Raw genomic sequence first — 12,333 nt, forward strand, 5'->3', positions numbered from 1 at the left:
ATAATATTTAAGCGGTTATTATCTACACCACTACTGAAAAAATATGTTTTGTTTGTTTTGTTTTTTTTTACCATGGAAGCTAAATGGTTAAATACCTGACCAGAACTAGCAAGACTGTTGAGGGGTTACAGAGCCTGAGGGACTGTCTCTATCCTGTTCTACCAAAGCTGCTTAATGAGTAGGCCTTAGCCTCTAATTACTCTCTGAGGTCAACCTGTTCTGTCCCTGTAACTACTTATAAGTGTAAGAAGGCATGTGATATGCAAATGTTTGGCTGAATATAATCAATCTTCATTTTGCAAGAGAATGAACTTATTTTATTTTATGCATCCAGTCAGGCTAAAAGCAGTGAGTTATTCTAACAGTGCTTCATAAGTTTTGATTTAATTTACTTGCATTAAAAAATAATGATATTTTATTATCCACGATTACATAAACGCCCACCGCACATTCTTCTTCTATAGGATCATATTAGGAATAATAGGGTTTTCTGTATAAGTTTATAGTGGCTTTCTTGACCAGAGAGTAGCTCGACAAACCTGATGGTAAGATAAGATGTAAAACACGGCAATGAATGGAAAAAGCATTGGTATGAACACACATTGTGAGGTCAAGATACAAATAGAGATAAAATACATATCTACTTACAGATCCAGAATACATCAGAAGTAATGAGTTAGAGGGTGTAACGTTAGGAGAGAAAAGAATGCTATGATTTTAAGTAAGTAAGAAACTCTGTGGAATTAAAAGATGATAATATCATGCTAATATCATTAAAATGCATGCATTCAAACACTGTGATAATTAAGTACCATGCCAATGATCATGTATATACTTCTTTAATGAAAGCTGTACAGCTTCTTTTCAACTTTTTAGTAATAAACGCTACTAGTCAAACAAACCAGATAAAGTAGTGTGCATGCTTATAGCTAGATGTCATTAAACATTAAACATAGATGCCAGAATATATACAGAAAGTCACATATTTGTAGCGATAGACATTAGTTCAAAAATTGCTTTTATTCAAGAATACAGAATAAAATTCTTTTTTTTTGGTGTAAGACAATGTGCTTGCATGCACACATACAAACAGCCACAGATTGCAGCCATTTTGACACACATTCATCAAGGGAGCACCCTTTAATTCTTTTTGTGAAGAATGTTTAAGTATACAATTGTTAGGACTTTTGCATCAGTAGAAGGTCAAAGGATTAGGTGGTAGAAAAACTCATGTAAAGTACCCGAGTACTTGCATACATAATCATACTATTATTTTCAACAGCTAGTGTTTAATGTAGCAGTGTATCTTTGCGTATTAACTCATGATGGCCTTTGTTATACATGTGACACTTTCCTGAGCGTCATTGGCCTGTCACACCCGTCTTGTACTGTGCGTCATATACTGTGTGAGTGGGTGTGTCATGTTTTATTTCTTTCTTTGGGTGTTACTGCCAAGTAAGTACTTTTTTTCTGTCGGATATTCAAGCACATTCTGTACATACTGAAACTACACCAACATGCACACAAATGCAAATGTAAACAAAACACTGTGCTGTATTCCCCTTGTATTCAGAAATTGCATTTCATACACTCTTGATGCAGAAGGTGAAGGAACATTATCTCACACATACACATACTCTATACATATAAAATAGCTATGGAATATTAAGAAACGGTTTTTAATTTTATCATTGAGCCATTACAGATTAATGCACACATCACCACCACTTTCAAAGCATATTTCTTACACACACACACACACACACGCCCATAATAATGCATACAATCTATTTTGATGGAGTTTCTACACACACCCTCCTGCACTGCCCACACACACATACAAACATACACTCTTTATTAAAAGCAGTCTCTTCCATGCATTAAACACTTTGTATTTTTACAGAGATTGTTTTTGTGTGTGTACAATTACATTTTATTTAAGCCTTTCTCAGCTGGGTTCTAGGTTTATGTACCATCATACATTTTTTTCAAAGTTCATTAATGCATTTTTTTAGGGTTTAGGAGGATAAAACCCATATGTGAGACCCATATTCACCTTTGCCACACAAATTTGATCTGTTTTTGCCTTATTTTGTAACTGTCAGGAAGTTCTGTATATACCCTCTGCCTCTTGCTGTCTTTTGTGTCTATTCACTTCTTATCCAGGTGTCTGACTCCTCCTAGGTTTACTCTTTATTCTTGCCTGGTTTTCCTTTGAACTGAAACAGAGGTGTCAAGTATACAGCCTGAAGGCCTGAACTGGCTTGATAAAGGTTCTACTCGGACCCAGCAAATGTTAAATTTAAAGTCATCTCATAGTGTGTAATGGAACTGAATGATAAAAAATACACAATTCTTCATCAGCAAGATGGAAATTTGTTTCTCTCCTAAAACCAGATTATGTGTTTCACAGAAACAGTATTGAATACTTATGCAATTAAAAAAAAAATTGTAAATAATTTCTCCTCCACTTCAATATTATGAGTTTTGTGAATCTTCAGTTAAGTCCATTTCAGTTCCAGGTGGAAAAACTTCAAAATCTGGAAAAGTACTCATTGCAGGGTACTGTCTGCCCTAATGTTTTCAGCACCTTAGGTGGAATTTTCCATTGACGACCTCCCTCCATTAACTGTCTGCCAAATACCTTGCAGCCCACATCCCCCATCAACCATCCCCCATCACAGTAATCCTCTCAAAATTAAAAATAATCATAATAACTACAAAAAAAAGACCCTAAATTGACACATTTTGACTACCAAAAAGAGTATGAGCATTTTGTCATGCCTGTTTAGATACTGATGTGCAGTTGTAAGTTTGGGTTTTCTTTAAACCAGCATGCATTTTGCATAATGTTTAAACATCTTAATGTTGTCCAGTGTTGAAGCAAATCAGAGAGACACCCACCGAGCAGTGAATATGCTCACAGGGCAAGGTAGAAAGATTGTGTGAATGCAAGTAAAATACTATAAAATATTCAGTACTAGCCAATACTACATGAAGAATTTCCACAAAAAGAAAGGGAATGTTTGAATGTTTCATATCTTTTGTATTACACCAGGTTAAGATCATTTCAACTGAGGTAATATAGAGATTTCATGTTTAGGTTTGGGATGACTTAAAGAATCTAATAATACATCGATCAGGCATAACATTATGAGCAGTGAGAGGTGAAGTGAATAACACTGATTATCTTCTCATCATGGCATCTGTTAGTGGGTGGGATATATTAGGCAGCAAGTGAACATTTTGTCCTCAAAGTTGATGTGTTAGAAGCAGGAAAAATGGGCAAGTGTAAGGATTTTTTTGCGAGTTTTACAAGGGCCAGATTGTGATGGCTAGACGACTGGATCAGAGAATCTCCAAAACTGCAGCTCTTGTGGGGTGTTCCCGGTCTGCAGTGGTCAGTATCTATCAAAATTGGTCCAAGGAAGGAACAGTGGTGAACCGGTGACAGGGTCATGGGTGGCCAAGGCTCACTGATGTACATGGGGAGCGAAGGCTGGCCCGTGTGATCCGATCCAACAGACGAGCTACTGTTGCTCAAATTGCTGAAGAAGTTAATGCTGGTTCTGATAGAAAGGTGTCAGAATACACAGTGCATGATGGGTCAGGGCTGTTTTGATAGCAAAAGGGGGACCAACACAATATTAGGCAGGTGGTCATAATGTTATGCCTGGTCAGTATATATAAAAGTCTTTTTCAAACTATATTACTGAAATGGTTTCATTATCATATTGCTTTTACTTAATTTATGACATTTTAAAATGAAATACAAATAAAATTGCTAAATAATATTTGCTTTCAGACATTAACTGCACTGGTGTTTGCACTGGAAACGGCAAAACAGAATCCTATTTCAGTTCCAGAGAAAGCTGTACATCCGAGTGTGATAGAAAATTCCAGCACTGAGTATGGTTTCAATTACAGCTCACTTTCCTGGAGAACAAAGTCTTCACAAACCAGCTCCAAAAAGCAGAATGAGTCTGCATTTTTTGCTTGTTTGTTTGTTGTTTTCAGTTCACCCATGCCATGAGCAGTACTGGGTTATTTGATAATCATTCCCAAATTTATTATTCACAATAAATTTATATAATTTATATAATTTATATAATTTATAATTTATAAAAAAAAAAAAAAATGATTGCATGCAAGTGGTCTCCATTCACATTAAAAGCCTTCAAGCATTTTGGAAATAAAGTTTTGGATCTACGAGTACAAAATAACAATACAAATCTAATCACAAGAACTGCAGGTGGCTAAACAGGTCACAGACCTTGACATCAATTGGCATCCCTGAGAGGATGCTAATGTCTGCGAGAGTGCAGAAGGTTGTGATCCTCTGCTGGATCGACTCTGAGAATCTGACCTGTCCAGCTGCGAGGCATGACTGAACACTGTAGGCCTTGGCTCGCATTAGCTACAGCTAAATACGTCCGCACCGACAGCATAGTACAATCCTTTAATCACTCTCTTTATAGCAACTCAAATTAAACCTCCTGTTTCCAGTTGACTTTAAATTATGGCAAAGGATTTAAATGATTTGTCTTTAATGGTTATAATTTCATGGATGTACTATGGATGTGTTCGAGCAAAAAAACTTGAACTTACAAATTTACAAAGTGTGCAGCAATCCTGGTTGAAAGATATTCTAATTATATTTGAAAGTATTTTCTACAAACATTAAAGTAGTAACACTCGGGTTTTGTGTAAGATGATGTAACTCTGGTTTTTCTGAGAATTATAACCAACTGTATCATCCATTTTTTCTCAGAAACGTGAGTTCTGATTACAGTGTAGGAAATTCTACAAAAGGGCCTTATGTGTGGGTCCAAATCCATGCAAAACCTAAAAAAAACCCATATGTGTAATATAAAGCATGTATGTTTTTAATTAGACCAAGTGCTTATCCTTACATCAGTTAGACTCGGGCAAAATCAAATTAGCTACAGATATCCAGCATGAAGTACAGGCCATGCTTTCTGCTGCTTGTTTTTCCACGTCTGCAGGAAATTCCTAACTTGAGGGTTTTCTCCATGTTTAAATCTAAATGAAAGAATCTGATGGAGTCGACTATGGATTCTCTGAAACTTACTCTCAGTAAAGTCAAAAATTAAACCAGGATGTACACGAGGTACGAATTGTTGCACCTTCCTTTAACCTTTGGAATAAGTACTAGAACATTTTGTTTCTAACACTTTCAGTTCTAGGATTTGGGTCACTAATGGAAACTATTTCATTTGCTGTTGTGTCTGCCAAATGAAATCCTGTAAGCTGGCTAGAATTACACAAACAACATTATGATAACTCCTATAGATAGATAGCTGTTGATAGATCCTAAGCTTAAAGCTGCATTCAATGTTAGAAACATTAGTTTTAGGTTCTTTATTTGTTTGTTTGCTTTTTCACTGATCAGGTCCTTTAAACATTTACCTCAGGAAATAGACAATAACTAACAGGACAAGCTTTTCTACAAGATTTAAGTGTTCCGTAAATCTGTGTGATCCTATTTGCATGTTAAATATGGATATCCACCTGTTTGCATAATACAAGTTATACTAAGAAAACCGTTGGTTACTAGCTTACATTCACTGTTAGCATAAAGTGACCACTTTTTAATAATGATGTTTTTAAATAAAGAATCACTAGCAACAAATAACATCATATTAGATTGTATATAAGCACATCAGCTTGTTGTTAGTCTCAGGTTAGTAGCACTTTTATTTGGCTTGAATTGAATTCTGCCGCTTTTGATAACAGCATCTCCCAAATAAATAGCTGTAAATAATTATCTCAGACTACTAATTCACATCCCTGGACTGATCTCCTTTTAGCGAATTATTAATCGGGAATTAAAACCTCATCATTTAGGGTCATTCTGAACAAAAAAAACAACATGTAATATCCGTTTAATCTCCTGTATTCATCCATCCTGTTTGTAAGAACCGTAAACCTAACCATAATAGACAAGTCCTGTATTATATTACAGTGTTGGCTCTGCTCACTGTGAATACAAGCATGGTGCATGTGATACATGGTCTTCAGATGAAATTAGAGTGCAAAAGGAGCTCTAATCAACAGAACATCTGATTGTCAAAAGGGGCAGGAGTTCAGCTGGTTCCCATACAGCTCAATGCAAAAACACCACAGTTGGAACGTGCAACTCTTTCTTGTGAAGCACCGTCATTAGTAGAACTGCTTTTTACTGCTTAAGTTTAACAAGCGTACATGCCACAGCTATAATCAGGATGTTTTCGTTGCAAAAAAGAAAAAAAAAACGTATGCATATCCCATGTTTAACTGTGTATAAACACATAATGTCTGTTTTATGTTTCAGGCTATATACAGAAGACCACTTTGAAATAATATGATTTTCCCAGAGCTGAGCTAAGAGTTTCTTGTATAGCAGAAATCTGATCGTCCATACAAGAACATATAAAAAGTGTGTTGCTCAATATGTAGAAGCTTGCGAATATTTTTTTTGGCAGGGGATTATAATACTTGAGTAGTGAGCTTGCGTAGTGTTTCGTAGAACAGGTCTCGACACAGAGCATGGGATTAGTTCAGGTTCATGAAGTACATAGCATAGTCAAGCAACAGGATAAAGGTAAACAGGGTTTTATATTTTAGGTGAGTTTGATTTTCTGAGCAATTGCGTGGCTTAATTACAGCTTTAAAAGCTGGGGCCCCTGTTCTTCTGAATAGCTGTCAGGCCAGCAGACTGCTGTGATAAGCTGTAAATTGTGGCCCTGCATTTGTACAAGATTGAATGTCTTGCTCTGTGGTTAAACATCAGTGTCTGAAAAAAGCGACAACTGACATGGAATGTGTATTGAGTACGACTGAGAAGACTTTATAGAACTTTATAGAAAAAATTCGAGACACATCAAACAAACACTGTCTTTGAAAAGTTTTTCACAAGGTTAAAGCTTTCATTACTTAGACAAAATTCATGTGAAAAAGCGTATCACCAGTTTCTTAGTAGCAGAATTATGCAAGTATAATAGATATGATCTAACAGGTGTACATTATTTCCTATTTGTTGTTAACAGTTTTAGTCTTTAGACTGAACTGTAACATCATATAACATAAAATGCAAGATCACTACCCAGAAATGGTATCATACTTAAATGGCGCAAATAATCCTCACTGCAAGTAAGCAGCGATGCAAACAGTCAACTCAGGTAAAAATGAATTTCTGACAAAATATCCAGCATTATAATACTGATATGGTAATAAGTCACGCATGTTAGTTTCTAATTAGCAACATTCACATTCCTTTAAAAATATTATCATGTGAAATGCATAAGCGCTGCCAGGGAACAGTAAATTGTCCCAGGAATCAACATTCCCCAGTCTTCCTGTCCAATTTAGAGGGATCTGGTTTGAGCCAGATGCATTTTGTATGTAACGGCAGTCTAAACTCCCTGAGGCAGAGGTGCTGTGAAAGATAACACACAGTTAGGCCTTGTGTGGTGTTCAAGAAAGTTACTGACATTGCAGTGCATCCAGCAGACACTGGAAACTAGTATATGTGACTTGGATAACTATAAATATATAAGATGTTCAGAAATGTATAACTAGGGATTTCGATAAATACTAAAAATGAATAAAAGGCACTAGTGCAATATGTATGTAAACAGACTCAGGAAAAAAGCCTGGTGGCTTAATGGTTAATATCTTTGCCTTATACCTCCAGGGGTGGAGGTTCGATTCTCACCTTTGCCCTGTGTGTGTGTGTGGAGTTTGCATGTTCACCCTGTGCACTGAGGGTTTCCCTTTATGTATTCCAGTCCCCTGTACAGAGTGTCTGCCTCCTGGTGCCCCAAGTCCCCTGGAATAGTCCCCAGGCTGGCTATGACCCTGTGTCAGATAACCGGTACAGAAAATGAATGGATGGATGATGGCCAGACAGATGGCCTTTTCTGAATCAGGAACACACAGTTAAATGGAAACTGTGACAAAACCTAACATAATATAGCTTGGCATAAAGGTGTCCTGCTGCTTGTAACATTTTTTTGTATAAATATATAGACCATAATGAAGACACTACCATGACCTGAATACAAAGGGAACATGTCAATCTTTTACTTTTATATGTTAAGCTTTTACTTGTCTAGGAAGCTAGTTTATATATTTATAATTTGTCTAGCCCTTATATATGGGTCAAACAGAACATTTAAAAAAAAATTACTTAAACATTTCATCATATCACTCAGTGCTTTTTTAAAACTTCTGTGTGTTATAATGTGGCATTTTGTACAGACTACATATTTTAGCCCTATTTTCTTTTCACATATATCTGCACTGCCAACCCTGATCCTTTATTACATCAGCCAAATTATTTATTACTTCAGAGAAGAAGCTTAGGTAGCAAGTGTCTTGTTATGGTTCAGGACCTAGATATCAGCCCATGGGTGAGGCTGGTACAACCTGAAATATACACAGTAACAGGACACACTTGAGAACGGGCACCAATTCATGTACCGTCTTTCCTTGAGGCCTGAACATATACAGTTACAGTATCCTGTTCATTAATCAAATAAATATTTAGTGTTTACACATAAAGTCTGTCAGAGTTTAAATGCTTAATGTTTATTCAATATATAACAGTATATTTCACCAGCACCTTAGAGACCTTTTTTCATTAGATTTAATTGTTTGTACAGTAAATAGGAGCTCAGTCTATAAGGCTCAGAAGCAATGGTCTGAATGTTCTAAGTTCAAATTACAGAGCTGTCTGAGACTCTCTCCTGGGCCCTCGTCATCTGCTCAGCTTTAAGCTGTGATTGTATACTCTCATACTTATAAATTGCTGTGGATAAAAGTGTAGGAGGGGTTAACAAATCATTTCAAGGAACTGCTCATGTTTCAGAATTACTGAGAACTTCACGTTAAAGGACATTTCGTTCTGTCTCTAAAGAAAACATGCACCCAGGCCCTGGGTGGAGACGTGAGGAAACCGAGACATCTGCGGGGCAGTAGTGGTACTTCAGGTTATTTACATCCTTTTTGCCACATGGTGATTCCTGTCCAAACTCCCAAAAGAGGCTGGGAAAATGAACACAATGTTCTCATCTAGTAAGTGAACATACACACACTCATTTAAAGTGGTACACTTCTTTTAAAAACTCATTCACAAGGATCATTTCACTGAAGATGAGCTTGATCTTAAATGAATGGGTTAGTTAAACATTTGACTGGATTATTACAACCAATTACTTTGGTTATATTCTTCCAAACACAGGGTTTTTATTTTAACATTTTGTTGTATTATTTGTTTCTTATTATTATGTGTTTATAATGCTGTTTCAAACAATAATGCTGAGGATATCCAATGAATGACTAATTGTTGTTGAAATATTTATTTATTATTCATAGCTAATTGCACAATTCAATGCAATATAAATTGTCAACAAACAATCCACCTTGCTTTTTGTTTTTAAGTTTTCCTAAAACAATTTTTCCAAACATCTGGCTCCTACACTTCTTCTGTTGCTTTCTGCAGATATTGCATCATGTAAGTCCCAGATAAAAATAAAATAAAATAAATAAAACACATGTAATTGTCAGTTGTGTTGCTTCTCTGTAAATTTAGGACCAGATAAATCTATTTTTAAGTTACAGAAACATCATATTTTAGTGCCTATTAAATGAAATAAATAACTCGTGGAAACTCTGTGAAGTCTGTGATTGGTCATTTTTAATGTCACTCAAATGACCTCTTCCCGTTAAAGTAGGCGGTTCTTGGCCACGTTTATTGATAAATACAGTATAATGCACGTCTGGTCTGTGATATTATTATTATTATTATTATTATTATTATTGTTATTATTATTATTATTATTATTATTATTAACAATTACAACTAATAAGTTGTTATGGTGGCAATGATCGGACAGTCGATGATGCCAAAATGGACAAATTGAAAAATGGGGGAAATAAAGAAATCTCTTGGCGGCTGTATTTTCATTTAATAGCTAATGGATGAATAGATTTAATATGTGATACTTCCAACTCACCATTTTTAATCCCCAGTCCATGCAGATTAACCCTGTATGAATTTTCTTTGATGCGCATGTTTCAATGGCACACATTTCCTGGTTTTTAGTAAGAGCCCTGTGTATTTAATAAACATGGTGCGCCATCTAGTGGCCATTTAGTGTAAAAGCATTGCTGCACGCGTGTTCACCAGGTTTTTAAATATGGCCGCTCACGTCTGTGAAGCGCTCATTTAATAGAACACGTGTTTTCAGTTTTGGGAAATTTTTATTTGTCAGTGGATATTTACTCTGTAAGGACTGCTTATTGTTGATTTTTTGACACACGGCTATAGTTTATTAAAGAATACTGCAAAAATTGTATCAGATTTGATATTGTAGGCTTACGTAATAGATAGATAGATAGATAGATAGATAGATAGATAGATAGATAGATAGATAGATAGATAGATAGATAGATTTTTAATTTGTCTAGCCCTTATATATGGGTCAAACAGAACATTTAAAAAAATTACTTAAACATTTCATCATATCACTTAATACTTCCAGCAGTATCTGCAAACATAATAAGGTAAAAAAAAATACTACAAAAATAATAAATACTAGCAATTTAGAGGTACTAAAGATAATAAGGTAGAGATATATATATATATATATATATATATATATATATATATATATATATATATATATATATATATATATATATATATATATATATATATATAAAAGCACTTTATCCCATGTTTTTTGTTTGATTGTTGTTATTATAGTTTTTTTTATGATTGATTGATTGATTTTATTTTATATTATTTTATTTTATTTATTTATTTATTTATTTATTTATTTATTTATGCATTTTTGCTATGACCAAATTAATCTGCAATTTAAAATGAGGAAAAGTGTTTTATAAAAATTAAATAACGTTAAATAATGATCCCAAAAGTTTAACATATCAAGTGCAACATAAACAATATGTATATAATTATAAATGTATAATTATGTAATCATTTTTATAAGCATAATATTATAGGTCTGGAATTTAACAGTGCCTGTCCACTTCACTCCTAAAAGCAGCAAAATAGCTTTTTCTGTATCATCATCAGTATTACTCAGAAAATGTTTTTCTGTTTTAGTTCTATGTGGAATGATGGTGATGGATGTTTTGTAAGTTTTTTAAAATTCTTTTGGATCAGGCCTTGTGAAATCTTCTGACTGACCATCTCAGATTTGCGTCATGCTTTCTGGAAACAATGAAAGTATCTCCAGTAAATTTCAGGCTTAGACCTGAATTCGTTTATGATATTTAGAAATTTTAATGAGGGGACAAATTGCTCTAATTTTACTGTTAGAAAAATAAGTACTGTTTGAGTGATGAACCAGCTACAGTTTGATAAAAGCAGGCCAAGACAAGAAGGTTTTGCAGTTCCTTTTCTTTTGTCATTGCTGCAAACATCTGATTTATATGTAAAATGCCTACATCTCTGACACCGTGCGCCAATGGAGAAATGTTCAGTTGTACTGGAAATAATCTGAAATTGCTAAAATGTACTACAGTTCCCAAAGTCCTATACAATCAATATACACTACTCACAAAAAGTTAAGGATATTTGGCTTTTGGGTGAAATTTATGGAAAATGTAAAAAGTTCACACTACAGTGATATATCATGAAAGTAGGGCATTTAAGTAGAAGCATGCAATGGTGATTTCCTCATCTCAAACAATTTATTGAAACAAAAGCCAACAACAGTGGTGGGTTTACCACAACAAAAAATGTCAATGTCTCAATAATTTGTCATGTGCCCTTGACCATCAATTACAGCTTGACAACGATGTCTCATGCGTTGTTGTCAACTTATGAGTCCACTTATTGTGCTCATCGTGAATCGACTTTCATCAGAGAACAGCACTGAGGCCCACTGGTCCCTCATCCAGCGTAAATGATCCCTGGCCCATGCAAGACGATGACGCCTGTGCCTAGTGGTGTGGTCAGGTACCCTTGCAGATCATCTAGCACACAGACCACGCTGATGTAAACGGTTTCAAATGGTCTGACATGACACTTGGGTGCCTCTCACCTCCCTTAAATGTGTCTGGAGTTGAGTGGCATTCATCATCTGGTTCCGCAGGGCACTGTTCACAATGAAGCGGTCATCAACATGGGATGTGGCCAAAGGACGTCCACTTCTATGCCTTTCTGTGACTCTTCCAGTCTCTCTGTATCTCTGTCGCAACCTGCTGATGACACTCTGTGACACTCTAAGCTCAGTGGCCACTTCATATCCTTCACATCCTGTTTGAAGCCTCGCAATGGTGAGGTACTGCTGATCAGTT

At 35.4% G+C, this 12,333-nt stretch overlaps 1 long non-coding RNA gene across 1 annotated transcript; it reads right to left on the reverse strand.

Moving 5' to 3' along the window:
• Positions 1-4,149: 4,149 nt before the first annotated feature.
• LOC131361348 (uncharacterized) lies at positions 4,150-10,088 on the reverse strand. Its single transcript, XR_009206021.1, has 3 exons — positions 10,020-10,088; positions 7,718-7,860; positions 4,150-7,438 (listed from the first exon to the last, which is right to left on the reverse strand). It is a non-coding gene; the product is annotated as an uncharacterized LOC131361348 (long non-coding RNA).
• Positions 10,089-12,333: the final 2,245 nt, after the last annotated feature.

This window comes from Hemibagrus wyckioides, linkage group LG11, assembly GCF_019097595.1.
Source record: "Hemibagrus wyckioides isolate EC202008001 linkage group LG11, SWU_Hwy_1.0, whole genome shotgun sequence".
Classification (NCBI taxonomy): Eukaryota; Metazoa; Chordata; class Actinopteri; order Siluriformes; family Bagridae; genus Hemibagrus; species Hemibagrus wyckioides.